Source organism: Podarcis muralis, chromosome 4, assembly GCF_964188315.1.
Source record: "Podarcis muralis chromosome 4, rPodMur119.hap1.1, whole genome shotgun sequence".
NCBI classification, from domain to species: domain Eukaryota; kingdom Metazoa; phylum Chordata; class Lepidosauria; order Squamata; family Lacertidae; genus Podarcis; species Podarcis muralis.
Window position 1 is genome coordinate 88778914 of NC_135658.1, and position 14865 is coordinate 88793778.

At 45.3% G+C, this 14865-nt stretch overlaps 2 long non-coding RNA genes across 2 annotated transcripts; both read left to right on the forward strand.

The window, feature by feature from the left end:
- The first annotated feature begins 7135 nt into the window (after positions 1-7135).
- On the forward strand, positions 7136-8142 carry LOC144327386 (uncharacterized). The gene is made up of 3 exons (XR_013392472.1): positions 7136-7418; positions 7821-7852; positions 7987-8142. It is a non-coding gene; the product is annotated as an uncharacterized LOC144327386 (long non-coding RNA).
- A 297-nt stretch (positions 8143-8439) lies between these two features.
- On the forward strand, positions 8440-9180 carry LOC144327387 (uncharacterized). The gene is made up of 3 exons (XR_013392473.1): positions 8440-8535; positions 8642-8918; positions 9050-9180. It is a non-coding gene; the product is annotated as an uncharacterized LOC144327387 (long non-coding RNA).
- The last annotated feature ends 5685 nt before the right edge of the window (positions 9181-14865 follow it).

The following is a 14865-nucleotide window of genomic DNA, read 5'->3' on the forward strand; positions in this document are numbered from 1 at the left end:
AAAAAGGACAAGGAACTTGTGAAGCACCTGACTGGACAGTCTGCGATACACACATCAGTTTCCCTATTACAGTGGTGCCCCGCAAGACGAATGCCTCGCAAGACGAAAAACCCGCTAGACGAAAGGGTTTTCCGTTTTTCGATGCGCTTCACAAGACGATTTTCCCTATGGGCTTGCTTCGCAAGACAGAAACGTCTTGCGAGTCTTGCGATTTTTTTCGCTTCCCCCCCTTTTTCTAAGCCGCTAAGCCGTGAATAGCCTTTTAGCCGCTAAGCCACTAAGCTGCTAATAGCCGCTAAGCCGCTAATAGCGCTAATCCGCTAAGCCGCTAATAGGGTTGCTTCGCAAGACGAAAAAACCGCTAGACGAAGAGACTCACGGAACGGATTATTTTCATCTTGCGAGGCACCACTTTATTATTATTAGGCAGAGAAACTAGTGCATCAGCAACAGAGAGCCTAGCCTGACATTGATTTCTGTGTTCTTAATGTCTATGGGTTTATTGCCAATGAGAATAACAACTGGACAGCTACTAAATTTTTGAAAATACAAAGGCTTATGACAGCTTCAGTTATAATTATGGCTTTAACACCTAAGTCTGAGGAAACAAACACCTCCTTTGGCAGAGTTATCAGCGACTGTCAATCAGAATTTAAAACGTTCTACAAACAGAGATGGAGTTTTATTTTAGGGTCAGGTCACCAGATCATTCTCTAAAGCCCTGCAGCCTTGCGAGAGTTTAAGGTCAGGTCAACTAAAATAGTAGCAGGAAGGATCATCATAGCAAAGTGAGGAATGCATGTGTAGTTAACCCAGATCCAATAATGACCAAGTTGAAGAATAGCTGTATATTTGTGGCTATTTTTGGACTTCCCAATTTGGTAATCAAGAGTAATTTGTGAATTAAGGAGGTGCATGTCAGAGGCTAAAATGCATCAGGCTCTTTCTTGTTTGCTGTTAATTTATTCCTGTGTTTCCATGCTTTAGAAGCATTCTGGGATGGAAACTCCACTCCCAGCCACACTGGCACGAAAGTAAAAAAGCAACAGCCTCACTGGAGTAGCTAAAATCAGCAACTGACACTAAGCCAATAGGCGGTGAAAGTAATCATCTGTTTTGGGGGAAGATTAGTTATTCAATTAAATAAATATACAGAGGGGCAAGGCAAATAACTTATGTCCTCACAATTCACTTGCCTGTCCAGTGGTCTTTCCTAGATTCTGACTGGCCAGACTAGGGACTTGCCCACATTTCTGTTTGTCCTGTGCCTAAAAAGCATGAGTTGTTTTTTTACTTGTTTTTTTTTACTTGCTGAGTGGTTTTCTGTTTATCCCACCACTTTCCCTGGGAAAACCCGCTCTTTAGTGCTGAATCAGAGCAAATGTCAATCTGTTGTAAACCTGATTAATGTTTGCTCCGATTCAGCAGTAAAGATGAGGTTTTCCACAGGTGAAAGCAGAAGTCTAGATGAGCCCTTGATCTTGCTTATCCTATAGTGGACAGATTTCTTCAAAGACTGACCATTCTCTATGAATTGCCTTTCCATCATTATTTATGTTCCAGGTTCGAAAAGAGTTGGACTGAACCAATATTTCTCACTAGTCTAACTTCCACCACACCAAATTTTTTCCAGCTACTTCTCAAATTATTATTATTATTATTATTATTATGCATATTTCACAGCTCAGTGAAATCAACACATAGTTCATCACTAAAAAAATGTCACCCCATGTGTGATGTTGCATCTGATTGGCTGTGCTGGTCCATGTGATTTTATTTACTCCATCTTAGAGATGACGTAACATCACGTGCCATTGAACAACACCATCCCATTGCCTTTGTTATTGCTTGCTTATTGATTGACACCTTGCCTTTTCATCCAGTATGCACACAAGACAGCTTGCAATAATAAGATAACATTATGATCCAGAACATTCCTATGCAGTGGACACTCGGGTTGCGAACGTGATCCATGGGTGAGACATGTTCACTACCCACAACATTCACAACCCGCAGCACCACATCTGTGCATGCAAGGGTCACAATTCAGTGCTTCTGTGCATGCACAAAGCATGATTTAGTACTTCTGTGCATGCGCGAGTGCTGAAACCTGGAAGTAACCCATTCTGGTACTTCCGGTTTCGGCGCATCCATAACCTGAAAATGCGTAACCCGAAGCGTCTGTAACCCAAGGTATGACTGTACATTAAAAACATCAAACCCCAAATAAACTGAAAGAAGCACAAGAGACAGTATTATGACAGAGGCAAGGAAAGAAGAACTGGCCATACCTTTCACTCACCCCAGGGGCTTTCAGTATAACCAGTGCTCCCCCCCCCTAAAAAATGTGTAGTGGTACTTTCATTTTCCTACTCATATTGAAATACTGACCCTTAATGAGGCCAAACTTAGATACACTAAACGTTTAGGGGTATGCGTACCCCTGCGTCTCCTCAGAAAAAAAGCATTGAGTATAACATAATAGGAAAAGCTTTAAGAGAGGTGTCCCCCCCCTCAATTCCACACTCCGTAGCGATTTGCTGGGTTCACCATCACAGTGGTTCTTTCCAGCAGCCAAGACAGGAGCTGGTCAGATGCCAACCAACTCAGAGAAGTAGACAGTTATCTGGTCAGTAGCAGACAGTGTGCTGGGTGTTGATGCTCGCTTGACCTCCAATCACTCAAATTGCTACTACTTACTGAGAGGCAGAGAGAGATGGAGAGGGAGAGAAGGCTGGCTGGCTGGCTAGCTAGCTGGTGCAAATGCAAAACACCAGATTGGCCCTGTCAACGTGATGGTGGACCCAGCAAAACTCTAAGGATCTTACTTTTGTCTGAGCCGGGATAGTACCTTTCACTTCCTGGGACCAGCTGTGCATTGGATTCATTCCATCCACTTCCCTTTGGCTGCTGCATCATGTCTTTGCTCTCTGCCCCCAACCTGGAAGGAAAAAGGCACTTTAAGTTTTGGTGGGCAAGAAGTTCCATGCCCTTTTCCTGTCCTCCATTACATACCCTCCAACATGCTTCCAATGAAAATGGGGGTGTCCTATTCAACAACAACAGCTATTACATGGTACCTGGGGTTACATATGCTTCAGGTTACATATGCTTCAGGTTACAGACTCCGCTAACCCAGAAATATTACCTCGGGTTAAGAACTTTGCTTCAGGCTGAAAACAGAAATCGTGCAGTGGCGGCGCAGTGGCAGCGGGAGGCCCCATTAGCTAAAGCGGTGCTTCAGGTTAAGAATGGTTTCAGGTTAAGAACCGACCTCCAGAACGAATTAAGTTCTTAACCCGAGGTACCACTGTATTTTTATTTTTATTTATACTCCGCCCATCTGACTGGGTTGCCCCAGCCATTCTGGGCGGCTTTAAACATGCATAAAAACACAACAAAACATTAAACATTTAAAAACTTTCCTATACAGGGCTGCCTTCAGATGTATTCTGAAGGCTGTACAGTTACTTTTCTCCTTGGCTCAGGGAGTCACATAATTCCATACCCTCCACCATTTATCTGATGAAAATAGGGACATCCTAAGGAGAAGTGGGATATTCCGGGATCAAATCAGAAACTGGGATGACTTCTGTAAATCCAGGACCGTCCCTGGAAAATAGGGACTGGTTTCCATCAACAGTGGCAGCGCTTAAGCAGTAGCACCCAGAATGCAATCTGTTGTCCACAGCTGGTGACGGTCATATGTTCTGGGGCTAGGGTCTGGCATAGGAGTGGAGATGACTTGTGGCTGGTTGCAACCTTCTCTTGAATTTTCACTTGGAAATAAAAAACCGCTGTAGTATAGCTCCCCCCTCCTTAAAAGCAAATAATCTCTTCTCACCTTTTGCTCCCTTTTTATCTTCTTCCGTCTCATTCCCTACTTACTTAGAAGAAAATAGGAGGCTGCATTTTCAATAACTTCAAACAGCCCCGTGGCTGTACAGGAGCAGGAACACCATTTAATTGCTAGGAGACTCTTTTCTTCCTGAGAGTTTTGTGCCTTCCGAGGGGATGATATAGCTGTCTCTTAAAATGCCAAGTTTTTCTTCTTCTTCTGGGTCTATTTGTAATCGTATCTCCTTTATTGGCATTATTGTAGTTGTCATTATTTATATACTGTACTGTAAAATTATATACCACTATTCATAAAGGAAGATCAGAGTGGTTTACAACAATCACGCATAAAACTGTACAGTAAAATAAAATAGAAATGAAATTATTATGGATAACGCAAATTCCAGCTAGGGAAAAAAGCCAGGAGAAAAAATGTGAAAAGATATTCTGGCCAGCGATCTGATGATGCCAGCTTACTTATATAACATACATCTTTATAACAGAAGTCAGAGCTTCAGTTATACCCTGATGGTTTCCAGATCTTGTCACCGATTGGCAATTGTCTGCAGCAGACCATAAAATAATTAATTTTAGAACCAATTTAAGAAGCTGGCATTTTCTGGAATGAGGCTGGTCTCTTCCAGAGTTCCGTTTCCCCACCACACCTCCCTGAATGAGCTTTTAAACCTGTTGAAAAACTGGCCCTTCGGTTGCAAGGTGATCAGAAGTGATATCTCTCTCTCTCTCTATCGCTCAGAGTTCATGATCCTTCCACCATTTTCATTTTTAGCTTTTAGAACCTTTAGACACCCCCCCCCCCATATTTTTAACAAGCCACAGAGAGGAAGAATTGACACTGAGGCTTTGAGACAAGGGGCTCTGTTCATTGAACATTTCAGGTGGCATGAAGTCACAATTCATTAGATTCATAATGACATGGCCTCCGTGACCTGATGCCAGCTATAACACAATTCCTTTTTTAGGTGATGTGCTTTTGTTTAAAAAAAAAAAAAAGAAGAAGAAGAAGATCAAACCATTTTCAAGTCCAAATGGCTACAAGTCCCCAAAAATTGTACAGGTGAACTGTTTGGACTGAGGAATCCCTAACTGCCCTTGTGTAGAAGATGCACATAAGTCTGGGCACTGGGAATATTCCACTGTTCATGGGCTTCCTAATAAAAGAAGAAGAAGAAGAAGAGTTTGGATTTGATATCCTGCTTTATCACTACCCTAAGGAGTCTCAAAGCAGCTAACATTCTCCTTTCCCTCCCCCCCCCCCACAACAAACACTCTGTGAGGTGAGTGGGGCTGAGAGACTTCAGAGAAGTGTGACTAGCCCAAGGTCACCCAGCAGCTGCATGTGGAGGAGCGGGGAATCGAACCCAGTTCACCAGATTACGGGTCCACTGCTCTTAACCACTACACCACACTGGCTCACTAATAGGAATATCTGCCATTTTGCTAGTCTAAGAAAAGCATTCTTATTCTTATTCTTAGTCTTATTCTTACTATTATTATTAAAAACCCTATTAGCTTCCCTGGTGCTTGAATTTTGGAAGGAAGTGCTTGCAGCAGTGGAGGGAATACATTGTACTCAGTCTTCTTCTCTGGTGATCACTCATAGCCAAGTAAGATTGCCTTCCATGAACATGATTTTAACAGTGAGTGACTGTGGAGGCCAATTCTGGATCCACACTTCCTTCCACAGTGGGGACATTGGTTTCCAGGTGTAAGTTGATCACAGTGAGGGTTTGCCAAACGTGCCTTCCTCTTAGCATGTTTCTCCCTTTCGTCCTGAGTTCGAGAGTCTTCAAAACCCATGACACCTTCGGTAAAGGCTGTTCTCCAACTGGAGCGCTCAGGGGTCAGCATAGCTGAGCAACTGCCAAGGTCTATGTATCATCATTGGGATCAATGCCAAACATGGATACCCATGGCCTTGCTCCTCCACCCCTTTGTCAGGCAAATGCCATAAATGTAAAGGACATGACTTCACCCTAAGAATCATGGGAAATGTAGTCTGTTAAGGGGGCTGCAACTGTAGCTTTTTGAATGGTAAACTGCTGTTCCAAGAATCCTCAGGGAGAAGCAATGTGTTTTAAATGTATGCTGCCTAAGTTTCGCTGCCATCTTTTAAGTGAGGGACCAGTGACAGGATTTGCTTCCAACTTCATCTCCATCAAGCCCTGCATGTAATTTGGGTCCAGAGGAAGAGGACAAGCACATAGTGGTGAAACGAACAGAGGCGTTCAGGGAGGGATCGCTGTCCGTCCTCCTCTTCCTGCTGCAGTCATAGCAGTGCCGACAGCAGCATCTCCCTAAGTCGCTCTGAGGCAGCTGCCCAGGCAGGAGTGGCGTGGCTTATCTTACCTTGGGGGGGGGAAGGGGAATTTATTTTAAGAACACATATTTTCGCCATTTTGTCACTCCCCTCAGTAATGACACCTGGGGCAAACGGCCCCAACCACATACTCCTTCCTATGCCTCTGCCTTCAGATGTCTTCTAAAAGTCAGGTAGTTGTTTATTTCCTTGACATCTGATGCGAGGGCGTTCCAGAGGGTGGGCGCCACTACCGAGAAGGCCCTCTGCCTGGTTTCCTGTAACCTCACTTCTCGCAGTGAGGAAACCAGCAGAAGGCCCTCGGCGCTTATTTTTATTTTTTGCATATTTGTGCGCATTTGTGCGCATTTTGTATACATTTATTTTGTTTATAGAGGAATAGTTAGGGGTAAGTGTAGGGTTAGGGTGGGGGTTAGGTTTGGGCTTAGGGCTGGGTTTGGGGGTGGGATCAGAGTTTGGGATCAGGCTTGGGTGGGAATTTTAGATAGGTAGTTAGCTTAGAAAGGAGGGGGGATTTTTCAGAAAGTAGATGTGCAGATTGTAAGTACCATTCCTTTGCTTTCTCTTGTCTCCTGGGGGTGGGGTGTGAGTCCCGGGGTCCCCTCCACAGCTTTAGCTCTCTGGTCCACCAGGGAGCTTCATGGCTGAGTGGAGATTTGAACCCTGCTCTCCCAGGTCCTCCCAGTCCAGCCCTCCAACCACTACAACTCTGTCTGGCTCCATTTTGCATCTCTCCAGCTGCCCTACAATATTGGCCTTCTTCCCCTTCCTGGGGGGTCTTTCTGGCTCCAAGGAAGACTCCACCCCCTTCCTCATGTTCTGCTCCTCTTCTGGGACACCTTGATGCTTGGAGGACCCTCCTAGGGGTCTCCTCCCTCACCAGGGCTGTCCTAAGAAGACGAGGCAAAGTAGCCCTTTAACAGCTGGAACTGCTTGTCTTTCCTGGAGCTGGAGCTCTTGAACCCATAGCACTTGGGGCCTCCTTTCTCTCTCTGCCAGCCATTCATGCTCTGGGCTGCCTCTTTCCAGCTTTAGCGATGCCCTTTCAGGTCGCAGAACTGCAGAGAGATGGCAGGAATTGGGCCAGACGCCCCTCCTCTCTCACACACACACAAATTGGGGCTGCCAGCTTCTGAGTCGCTCTCTCTGCTTGTCTCTTCTAGGTTCAGGCGCTTAAGGCGGCTGATCAGCTGCAAGAAGGTGGCCCCCCTAGAAGTCCTGGAGCAGCCCGCGGTGTCAGGTGAGCAAGTGGCCCTCCTTTTGGGGACGGAGGAGGGCAGGAATGGGCTAGGGGGGCATCTAGTAAAAAGATTCACAGAGCCAGATGGCTGGATCCAACCCACCTATCTGCGACAGCATCTGGAAACCCAAACACATACCCCCGAGCAAACACCCCGTTTTGTGGGGTCTGTTGGAGGAAGCAGGGGGCTGGGCTGCGGGGCAAGGCAGGGTGCAATTGTCAGCGGGAGGGGCACCTTCCCTGGGGAGCCATGTTCTGGGGACAGGAGGTCAGGATTAGCCCCCAAGGCCTGGTCTATCCTTCTCCTGTAGTAGGACTTGGAATCCAGGATAAAACTCTTGGAAAAGCCTTGCAAGGGGCTCAGGGAGGAACTTACCAATCCCCATGTCCTTCACTTTGCAGATGTGCTGGGAATCCACATCCCTTCCGTTGCGGTGAGTATTGGATAAAACGAGAGCAGGGAGGGGATCCCTCAGACCTGCCCCCCTCTTGCACTCCACTCTGCACTCTCAGATGTGGAGGAGCCCTCCCCCCACAAGGAACTGACAGCCTGACTTTTGCCTTTCAGCTGCTGGACAAAGATCAGCTCCAGCTTCTGGGCATCATCCAGGACTGCCAGGCAGCTCGGCTCAGGGGGCTCCGAACCCTGAAGTACTCCAAGGAGGAGACTGCCAAAGCCATTCTGGTGAGTGATGGGTGGTGTGAGGGACCCCCATGGGGAGGGAGGGGCAGAGAGGGGCTGGCGTTTGGGGTTGGAGCCGTCCTCTGGAGACTCTTTCCTCCTCTGCTCTCTTCTAGAACATCCTCGGGCACTTGGAGTACTTCAGGGATTGCCCCCTGAGCCTGGCCCTGGCCTTCGAGGCCCTCCTGCAGCTGAGGTGAGTGGGATCTTTGGGGAGGGCAGGGCTGCAGGGGGACAGAACTCCGGGGGGAGCTTTGGGTGCGCAAGTCAGGCAGGAGGGAGAAGGGGACAAGGGAGACTTGGAGGAGGCAGTGTCTAACCCCTTCCCTTTCTCTCTCCAGTTTTATGAGACCCCACTTCAGTTCCTCGATGGTGAGTGCAATCCTCCATAGAACAACAGAGACAGTTCTGGGGAGCACAGAGGAGGACAAAGAGGTATGTCCTCTGCTTTAACTTCTCTTTGCACAGCTCTTTCTTCTTTTTACACTCTTACAAAATTTAACCCAGCAGCATTCAACCTCTCTTCTCTCTTTTCCCACAGGAACTGAAGAGGCCATTCCAGAGCCTGCTGGGGGGTCTCCTCCTAGAAGCCCCCAATACTAGCACCCTTCTCCAGTTGCTTACCGCAAGTATCCTGATAGCATCAGGAGTGGTTTTAGGGTTGCCCCCCTGTCCCTTACCCAACTGACTGTCCCATTTCTTTCATCCCGCAGGACCTCCGATATTACGCCCTTTTGGGGAGTGAAGACCAAAGGAAATTAGGGGCCAGCAGTATATCCCTGCTGCTGGCCCTTTCACGAAGATTCCCGAACCCAAGAGTAAGTATTTTGCCTTCCTGTATTCAGTTCTTTGGCTGCTTCCATCCTTCCTGGGTGGGGCTGCTTCTCTTACACCCATCCAGGGTGGGGTTCATAGTGTCAACTGACTCATATTTGTCTTTCCTCTGCAGAACACAGTAATTCGGCCGGAGCTGGCGTGCTTCAGGAATAATCTGAAAGAAGGTAAGCCCCACACCTTGGGGACAGTGAACTCCCTGTCCCTTGTTTGCCCAAGACACACCTCCCAGGTCTTCTTGCTGGGAGTCCTGTAGGTCCTGCTCCCTGCCTGGCAGGCCTTTCCCACCTGGCCTGGGAGGGCAGCACCCAGACTGACTCCAGCTACAAGAAATGGAGAGGACTGAACAGTTTTTCTCTCTTTTTCATTCTTTTCCATCCAGATGACATCATCATCGAGGAGTTATGGTTTTCCTCCTTGAAGGAATTGCTGCTCTATTTGGACGTCTCAACTGGCTGAAGACTGGCAGAAGAAGAGGCACTGAGAATCAGGAGGGGGACAGATGATTTATTTTGGGGAAGGGGAAGGGAAAAAATGGAGGGGGGAAATGAGGATGATATGTTTTATTGATAAAATGTTATGTTATAATTCCTAATAAAAAATCTTATAAAAAAAAGTGTACCTAAGTTATTGAAGGAAATAAGGAAATAGTTGGAGGTCTTAAAACAACTAAAACTAAGGTTTTGGTGAAAAATATGGATGCACAGGCAAAAAAAGATTGGCAGATGGCCAGTGGGGCTGACAACTGAGAAAAAGGTGAAGTACTGTATATGGAAATATGGTTAACAGCGAAAAACTCCAATATATTTCAAGACAATTATGTAAAGACATGAAAAGATATAGGAAAAAACCTTGAGTTATGGGGAAGAATGAAACTCTCTCTAATGGGAAGAATTTTGATTATAAAAATGAATATATTTTGCCATTTTGCCCAAAATTCTATTTTTATTTCAAACCACTCCAATAGTAGGCAGAACAAGATGCTTCAAAGAATGGCAAAAATATGTTTCTAGGTTTAAACAACAACAACAACAACTTTTTATTTATACCCCACCCTCCCTGGCCAAAACCAGGCTCAGAGTGGCCTTGTCTGGCAAGGGAAGAAACTGAGAAATATAAAATTTTAATAGATATAAAATAAAGAGGTGGATTTTCATTGCCAGACATACAGTTGTATAATGTGGCGGCTTGTCTCCCCTTCTCCCCCAAACTGTCCTGCAGTGAATCAGGCTAGTTTAGAGAGGAGGGTGGGAATTCTTCATGAACAAAATGTGCAGACTGTAAATAGGATTCCTTTGCTTTCTCTTGGTCTCCTGGGGGTGTGGGGTGAGTCCTGGGGTCCCCTGCACAGCCATGGCTCTCTGGAAATTGACTCGGCCAGTCTTCTCCAGAGAGCTCAGCTCCTCCACACTCTTCCCCTGCCTCCCCCTTTTCTCTCCCCTCTCATCATTTACATTTACAGTGGTGCCTCGCAAGACGAAATTAATTCGTTCCGCGAGTTTTGTCGTCTTGCGATTTTTTTCGTCTTGCAAAGCACGGTGTCGGAAAAGTTTTGGAAAAGCTTCAAAAATCACCAAAGTCTTCAAAAACCTCAAAAAAGGCTACCACACCGCGTGCTATGAGTTGCTCCTCAAAGTCAAGTCGCAACTGTATTAATGGTGTTAAGAAAAAGGAAACAAACTTGCAAGACGTTTCCGTCTTGCGAAGCAAGCCCATAGGGAAAATCGTCTTGCGAAGCAGCTCAAAAAACAAAAAACCCTTTCGTCTTGCAAGTTTTTTGTCTTGCGAGGTACCACTGTAATAGGACAGTCCTAGGCCACTTTCCTCCCAGGAGCTCAAGGTGGCCTTCATGGTTCTCCCTGCCACCAATTGTTAGGTCCTCCTAGTCCAGCCCTCCAACCACTACACCTCTGCCTGGCTCCATTTTGCATCTCTGCAGCTGCCCTTGCATGTGAAGACAGGCTCTGGCAGATTGAGTGGGTGAGACCAATAGTGTGTCCAACAGTCAAGAAGGTAGTTTCTGTACATGTTGTAGAAGCAAGTGAGGGGGCTGGTGACCCTAGGAAGGTAGCGTATGGCTACCAGATTTTTTTCAACGAATCCGGGGCCACTTTTTTTTTTTTTAAGTTGAGTAGCAACAGAGAGCCAGTAATGGGGGTGGTGAGGCAAAAGACCCCGGGCCCAAGCACACATACATATTATATAAAGGTGCAAAGCCCTTCTCTCGCACTCTGAAACATAAATGCACAGAGTTGTGTTTTTTTAACTGGGCAATGGTGAACCGCCCGCCCGTGACTCCTGAGCCTTCCCCGATCTCTTTCCCCCTTCCCCCTTTGTTCTGCCAGATCAGGAGAGGCTCAGGGGTCATGGATGGGCGGCTGCTGCCCAAGAGGGGCCAGCCTGGTAGTGCAGTTGGCTCTGACTGGCTTCGGGAGCTGCTCGCTGCCATGGCGTCCACCATTTTCCCTGCGCCATAGCATCAAGCAGCTCCTGAAGCCAGCCAGAGCCAACTGCGTTAACAGGCTGGCTCTGCTGATGCTGCGGCTGCCACATTTCCTGGGGACAGATTTGCAAATCTGGGGATATTCCAGGGACGGAATTTGTCCGGGGCAGATTTGCAAATCCGGGGACTGTCCCCGGGAACTGGGGACGTCCGGTAACCCTAAAGTAGCGAATCTAGGAGAGGGAAAACTCTGCTCCTCAACCTCTGATGCCTTGCAGGAAGATGTTAACACTGAGCAAACATGTGTTGTAACAACTTGGAAGCTTCCTGGACTCATGTATGTGAATCATCTAAACGAGTATAAGAGCCCTGCTGGATCTGACCAATGGCTCACCTGGTCCAGCATACTTTTTGCATGGTGACCAACCAACCAGATGTCTATGGGAAACTCATAACCAGGACCTGAATGCATATCAGAACCCCAATCAGATCACAACACTAATCTCCATAGATTCCCCCGAAACAGAAAGCATTTCAATAAACCATGGATAACCTCCAAGCTTCATGTGGTCTCAGATACTTGGATAACCATGCGGTATTTCTGAAGCAGTGTAACGAAAACAACAGCATCTTAAACAGCCCCAGATGGAAGTGTTATGAAGAGATTTTCATTAAGAAGAATACAATTTGTAGTTGCGTGAGCCAGAGTAATGACACCATCATCTGTAAAAGACACAGTGCAACTTCACCTTTAATTAACTTAAAAGATGAAGTACAAATCCACTTTTAATTAACTTAACTTTGCCAGAGGTATTTAGCCTACTGACAGGGTTTTTGTGATTAAGTGCTATAACTGGAACAGTCACCCCCACCCCCATCTTCCTCATGTGCCCCATTTTTCCTAGTACTGAACGTGACAATTTGCAAAGCACACTAGTGAACTTTTCCGACTGTGGCACTTTCCCTCTTTTACTGGTTGTAAGCTGTACGGTTATTAAAAACACGTGGTCTTCGGTTTGTACCCAGGAAACTATTTATTCTTAGATTGTAAGATGCAGCTGTTCAACTCCACTCTTCAAATAATTAGATGCTTGCCAACTTATGGATGTATAAAGATGGGACCTATAGAAAGCAATCACACTCCACCACCCTACGCAAACTGCAAGCATGGGTATAAGATCTGGATTAGCTCAACATTGTTTGTGATTCATCAAGCTAACTAGATCCCATCTCCTATATGGGCAATATGAATCCATTTTATTGGTAGCCTGCTTGTAAATATGGGAAATACATAATGGGGAAAAGAATGGAAGAATAGAAGTATTTGGAACGTAAATAAGAAATTTAGTATGCCTGACATTAGAAACACTTAACTTAGATTGTGTGTGTGTGTGTGTGTGTGTGTGTGTGAGAGAGAGAGAGAGAGAGAGAGATTAGCCCTACACACTAACTAAAAGGCCACCAATCATTTGGGGCCAGTGGGAACATTTGAAATGTTGAGGAATTTCTGTGGTTGCCAGTCACAAAATGCCTGCTGTGAAGACAAAATGGCTGCTGTGGGGTGTGGCCTAAGACAAAAAGGGGGTCACATCCAAAGGAACAGAAAAGGAGACAGGGGCTTCTCTATTCAAAATGGATGGGAGAATAGCATGGATGTCCAAACATGGCACCCAGTGAAATTTGAGCATGTTAGAAGATGTGTTCTCTGCAGAAAAAGTTGAAACGGGGCAAAAAGGAAGAGCAATTTTTTGTGGAGATATCTACTGATATCTACTTTCTTGGGCACCATGGGAGGTAGTGATGGGCATATTGTGATGGATTTGCAATGACAAGTCTTGTATCTGATTGTTAGGTGGCAAAAGGCCTCTCTTCCTGGCAAGAGAAGAACAGCAACAGGAAACAGCTCCTATCAACCCAGCTACTATTAAGTCCGGGGCCACCTAGTGCTTGAACCAGTGATGGAGAGCCTCCTTATATGCCATTAGCCCAAGCCAGCATGGCCAATGCTTAGTGATGATGTGATCTGTAGTCCAACAGCATCAGGGTGTCACAGGTTCCACATTAATGGAGCAAACCATATAAAGGCATTATTTACACTGGGGTAGCCAATGTGGTCGCCTCGAGATGTTGGTGGACTACAATTCGCATCATCCATCACCATTGGCCATGCTGCCTTAGGCTGATGGGACTTGGAGTCCAACAACATTTGAAAAGCACCATGCTGGCATTTTTTTTAAAAAAAAAAAAGAGGAAGGAGAAGCATTTAGCTTGGTGGGTGACAGGTTTTGCAGGACTGGTCTGGATTAATTTTTTTGCCATACTGATATCATACTTGACATTAAAGGCATGTGAACTTCATGACTTGGAAGATCTCAATCTGACTTGAAGCTGGAGGAAAAACCTGTCAGCTAGAAAAGGCTTTCTCTGCTAAGAGCTGGAAACTGAGTTGGACTTTACTTGAGGTAAACAAGTCAGCTGTTGACCGAGAAGGATTTATCTGAGTGATTAAATTGAACCCTTCCGATGGTCTCTGTGTATATAAACATTATTCCTGAGCTCTGCTCTGAAATGGAAAAGTTTGCCTGAATGCTGGTAAAAACTTGCTAGTGAGATGCTTTTTCTGAACCCAGAACTATGCTCTCAGCCAAGGAAAGGGTTTACTGGTTTGTTTGTTTCTTAAAAAAAAAAAAAAAAAGGTAATCGTTTTCAATATTTCAGTGTATATAGAAACCAGACTGATGTAAACACATTTCTTATCTGTGTTTAAGTAATGTTATCCCAACTCCTTTAATTTAGAAAACACCCAAGTTACGTGTAAGGATTTAGCAAGAAAACTATGGAGCCTATGCTTGGCAACAATACAATGTTGAAGGGATGTTATGGAGAACTCTGCTCTTTTATATTGTCTGTCATAATGTTGTTGTCTCAATGAAACCCTGATATTTTGCAGGTGCCATTCACAGTTTTTCTTTTGTCTCCAGAACAGTAACTGCAAAGTTGGTGCCTCTTACGTTGCAATAAGTAAATGGAGATAATAGAACATACTGGTAAATTGCCATATTTCATACCTGAAGCAGAGGTCAAATTTCAAAGTTTTTTTATTTGCAAACCCACAGCTTATACCTCTGTTGCACTACTCTGTAGCTCTAACTTGGCTACAGGTGGGGATAAATTTGGTTTGGTTTATGTTTAAATATTTAATTCACTAATCTTACCTCCTGAAACAATACACAAACTAAAAAAAAATCTAGATTCAGGTAGGTAACCATGTTGGTCTGATGCAGTCGAAATAAAAGATTAAAAAGTAGTCCAGTAGCACCTTAGAGACCAGCTTAGTTTGTTCTAGGTATAAGCTTTTGTGTGCTATCTGAAGCTATCTGAAGAAGTGTGCATGCACACGAAAGCTTATATCCAGAACAAACTTAGTTGGTCTCTAAGGTGCTACTGGACTACTTTTTAATTTTTTATTTTGGAAAAAAAAAATCATT